The 5,297-nt window shown below is 38.3% G+C and overlaps 1 pseudogene; it reads right to left on the bottom strand.

Moving 5' to 3' along the window:
- Positions 1-394: 394 nt before the first annotated feature.
- On the bottom strand, positions 395-1,029 carry LOC134234105 (uncharacterized; annotated as a pseudogene).
- Between the last annotated feature and the right edge of the window lie 4,268 nt (positions 1,030-5,297).

The following is a 5,297-nucleotide window of genomic DNA, read 5'->3' as shown; positions in this document are numbered from 1 at the left end:
ATGTACATATATCATTTCAATAACTTATAATTATAAAAAAAGAAGAAAAAACTAAAATGCAATGATAATGTAGACATAGAATATTTACGATGGGGTAATCGGTATGGCGAACAAGAATTATATATATGGTACAAACGGAACATGCAAGCCGGTAGATAAGTTGAAATAAAACCTATACATGGCACTTGAGATTGACTCTGAGGTTGGTTTGGAGCATATTGGAGTATGAGTATAATGATTTTTTATAACCTACTTTGGAAATGAATGGAGTACGGAGTTTGAGTTTGAGTACGAATTTGAACTCCAAAGAGTTTTATAACCTCGGAGCCAGGTTGCCCACCGCCACATGGTGGAGGTAGGAACCTTCAAGGTGACCACTGTGCCTCTGCCAGAATTATTTACAAGGAAATTCTTTGCTTGTACCCCCACTTGCAAAATATTCCAGGGCCCCTTGAATGTTGTTGAGGAAAATGTAATTCCTTAACTCTGACAAGTGAGTTCCATCTGAGTAATACAATTGTACCGGTTTACCTATAAATTGGGAATGCATGATAATTCTCCCCCATACTGAAATACCTGTTTGACTGCCCATCTGTTTAGCCTATCCCTTGCCTGCTCCATTGCTATGATGTTACTTGAGTGTCTCCATGAAATGCGGGGGAGGAGAAAAGACCAAACGAGGGTAGTGTTGGTGAAGATACTTGACAGTAATTGGATGTCCCACTTAATTCTGTACAATAATCTTGACAATTTAATTTGCTCCAGATCATTGGCCCCACAATGAATCAGTAAATACCTTGGGGGATCCTCTAATGTTGCCAAGTATCTAACCTGAACTAGGTCAATAAATTTTAAACTCCCATACCCTTGCCACCAAATATCTACCCCTCTTTGGTTCAGCCCAAGGCTCCAACCCCCCGGTCTTAATCTTGCTGCTGTGGATGCCCTTTTTATAATTGATGAGCCAACAATCCAAACTGTAATTCTGTTTGGTTTTGGGAACCCTGTAATATTAATTAACAAATGCATGCCAGTAAGATTAAATAAGCTATTATGATAAAGGAGCTGTTCGGCTAAGTGGAGATCTTATATATGTCTGGAAGGCAGTTGATTTCCATCAGCCAGCTATCTTAATTTCTTCATCTGAAAAACCCTTGTCTGCTGCTGTTGTTGCAGCCCCTATCCTAAAAGAATGAGACTTGTAATATTTGCTCTCTAGTCCAATAGCTACAATGACTTTATCTAAAACTGCTGAAAATTGATATCTTGTGAGTGGCTTTCCTCCAAAATGACAAAACAAGGGGCTCGGAAAGTTTGGCCTTACTTCCAAAAACTTAGCCATTGTCTGCACTGGACAAATAATTGAACCATGATTATTTATCACGACTTTTACCCCCTTTCCCAACTGATCAGTTTTAAAGCACCTTATACAAATGTCAGTTGATTATTTTGTATGTTCACATCACCAATTCCCAAAATGGTTTGAGAGTTGTTGCCCTATATAGCTAATTCTCCCACCCTCAGAAAGGCAAAAAATGCTAATGTATATGCTGCTGTGAATAATTTAGCTTCATGAAAACTTGAACACACACTGCTCAATGCCCCCGTTAATCTAGCCAAATTTTTTTCTGTAATTGGCAACCTTTCATCAACCCTAGAATTGAGACGCTTGAAACCCTCTAACATTTTAGAAACAATGAACCTATTAGTTGAGTCTTCAAATTCATTAATCTTGCACTTCTAGCCAATAGCCCCTACATAGGCTCTAGCTGTAGACTCTACATAGCCATTGAGTGATAGGTAAGCAATGAAGTTAACTAATTGCTCTACCGGAGGAGGCCATATAATTTTTTCATTTGACATACTTATAAACTTGTGGAATGCCATTAGCCCTGTTTTATAGGTTACTGTAGTTTTGTAGGAATTGGATGCAATCAATAGTCGAGAAACTTCCCCCTGGACATCAGACTGTGAAATGTGGATGGAATGGGATCTGGGACCTGGTTTGTTGTTGGAGCAAGTTGTCAGAATCTTCCCCACTGTTTACGAGAAATAGCCTCTGCTATACCGTTATCAATGCCGGAAATATGTTTGGCTTTAAATATGATATTATATTGCATAAACATTAAAACTAGCTTCCTTATTAAAAACATAATTCACGGAGACCTTGACGACTGAGTGTTCAGGATGCTTACCAAGGCAATGTTATCTGTATGGAATTGAACCTTATGACAGCTAAGTTCCTCCCCCCAAATCATAACTGACAACACTATAGGGGCTAACTCCAGAAATGTTATATCCCTGATGATATCATGATTTTCCCATTCTAAAGGCCATTCATAATAAACCAACCTTCCTTTAAAAAAAGCACCCACAACCAAAACCAATAGATCCTGCACTGTCTGTGTAAAGCTGGATTGTTCGAATTCACCCATTCCGAACATGGGAAGAAAGATACACCATTGAAATGTTCTAAAAAATGAACCCACATTAACATATCCTCTTTCAAAGCCCTAGTGATTCTAATGTGACTATTGGGACGAGAAATGCCAATCATAGTATCATAAAATTTTCTGTTGAATGCCGTACTACCCCTGATAGCCTTGGAAAAGAAATTTAGCTTTCCGACTAGTGATTCCATTTCTTTCAACTTAACCTTTGACCTTTCCATTAGAATACCAAGCAGACCTTTGAGTTCCTGTATTATATCCCTTGGGATCCTTACAATTTTAAGCACTGTGTCTATTTCCAGCCCTAAAAACACTAAACAAGTAACATGTCCTTGTGTTTTATCTATTGATAAAGGAACCCCAAAATCTTTGCACACAACCTAAACATTCACCTGATCCCCTACTCCCCGCAAAGATAAAATCATCTAAATAGTGCTTTACTGTATTCAAACCAAATTTCTTTGTTATAACCCACTGCAAAAATGTTGAAAACTTTTCAAAAATTGAACAAGAAATGGAATATCCCATGGGTAAGCACTTGTCAAAATAGTATTGATCCTTAAATCTAAATTCCAACAGTTCAAAGTCTCCAGGGTATATTGGGAGTAACCTAAATGCATTTTTTTATATCGACCTTCCCTAACTCAGCCCCAGGTCCTAACTGATTTATCATATCGACTACTGTATCAAAAGCTGTATATTAAACACTGCACTGGTCTGGGTCAATAAATGAGTTAATGCCAAGGGATGGAGGGTACGATAGATGTGTAATCATCCTCCAACCACCGCTTGACTTTGGAACTAGACCTATTGGAGAAATATGCATATTAGGTATAGGTGGGTGTGAAAACGGACCCATTACCCTTCCCTTTTGTATTTCTTTTACAATTTTTTCTTGCAACTGATTAGGTAATTGCCTAGCCGAAAGCAAATTTTCAGATAAAATAAACATTCTTAGACCTGTATATTTTAACTTAAACCCATAAGTGAATCCTTGTAATAATTCGTTTGCTACATTCCTTATAGGATATTGTTGCAAAAAAGGTGCCAATGCAGAAACCCTAGTTGGTATTGAACCTATTTCCCATAAATTTGGGACCCGAGAATCGAGGGCGTCTAAGGTTAAGTTGGGGGGGGGGGTGGAAGCTCCGTAAGGTCGACTGGATTGCTGGACCCCTGGCCGGAAGGCCTGTCTTGGGTTGAAATAAGAAGTTTGCCTGTTTACTACATTTGCAGAGAAGGGGCAATTTACCATGGCATGATCTTGACCACACTTTATACAAGTGTGCATGTATGAGCATGATTTCCTCATACAAAACCCCTGAAAATTAAATGCGTAACATTTGTTTACCCCTCGAGTTCCCAAAGGCGATACGTTTTGACCCCAGACATATTCATGACCCACAATTCCGTATCTACGGCTGACCAAGATTTGCTGGGATCCATAGCCAATTTTAGGCGGAACTGCTCGTCATAAAGTTTCCACCCAGAGGACCTACCCGCCCCAGCACGCACATCGTGCATGTATTTTAGTAAATCCTGATATTTCCCTGTATGGACAGATGTATATTTGCTCAAATAAATGAGGAAGGCATCTGTCCATTTCTCGATTGTTGTGATTTTTTTAGTATTCTTGGGTTTGCTTTGCATTTGGCCATCATTACCCAATATAAAATTCGCTCATTAGCTGAGTATTCAATATTTGAATTTCTTAATAATAGTGACAAATCAACATATTTGCCTTCAATAATTTTTTGTCTGATAGTCTCATTTACATTATGGCCCAATGAAAACTGAATTGAATTTAGTGATGTGGGGATAGAACCCCCATCTTGTGACAGAAAATCATTTGTACCTGTTGATTGGTCAGTTAAATTTTGGTTCCCCATTCCGTCGTACGCCGGCGCCTGTTGTGTCGCCACTGGCAATGATCCTGTGGCGATTCCCCTAGATCCTGACCTTTGGGCTGGGCCTCTCGGCCGACATGCTTTTTACTATTCTCTCCTCTGCGTCTTGTCCTTATGGGCGGCATGCTTACACAAATTATCAAAGGTAGGTTTGTTATTTGAAGAAAGTTATGAATCCACAACTGAATAATGGCGATACCGACACACTAGAGAATGCTGCACGCTGTCCTACAAGAATCTCCAAATATCCAAAAAATATGCAGCCATCGAAAGCGCTCCAGGTCTAAAATGTCTTGTAATGCAATTGATTCGACTAATGTTTTGAAATCAAATGGAGTTTTTCCGATTACTTAACAGTTATATTTTAGAAATATTTTTCACTCTAATTTCCAAACCATCCGCTGGTTACAGGCCATGATTGAAAAAGGAAGTGGGGATGCTGTAAATTCAGAGTGATGGACGAGATGCGTATAAATTCCCGGTCCAAGTTTCCGGATTACACCACAGACTGATACACAAAATTATCAACAAAACAATCAAATTTTAAATCTACACAATATATAAATCCAAATTAATATCAGTTTAATGCAAAATTAGAAAGAGGTAAGCTTTGATAACGGCACATATTTACAGACAAGCTGAAATATGTGCAATTATACCATAGGAACATTTCAAACAACGACAACAAAGGAAAATTAAGCATTTTATAAAAAAAAATCCGTCTTACAATCTCCTTTAGGCCAATATAATGTAATGATCCTAATTTATCTGTCATATTCATGATAAACAAGTTAAATAAATATTATATGTGAAGAAAAACCACGCTCATGCATAGGTTGAAAGCGGGCCGGGGGTAGGGTTGTGCAGGGTTCTAATCCGGTTTTCCTGTCCACGAGTGTCTGTGATTTTAACTTGATCATAAAAACATATTTGATTATAT

Source organism: Saccostrea cucullata, unplaced genomic scaffold (assembly GCF_032062105.1).
Source record: "Saccostrea cucullata isolate Sc308-1 unplaced genomic scaffold, CSIRO_AGI_Scuc_v1 ctg3960, whole genome shotgun sequence".
In the NCBI taxonomy this organism is placed as follows: Eukaryota; Metazoa; Mollusca; class Bivalvia; order Ostreida; family Ostreidae; genus Saccostrea; species Saccostrea cuccullata.
Note: the sequence above shows the minus strand (reverse complement) of the source record. Positions and strands in the feature narration are given on the sequence as shown.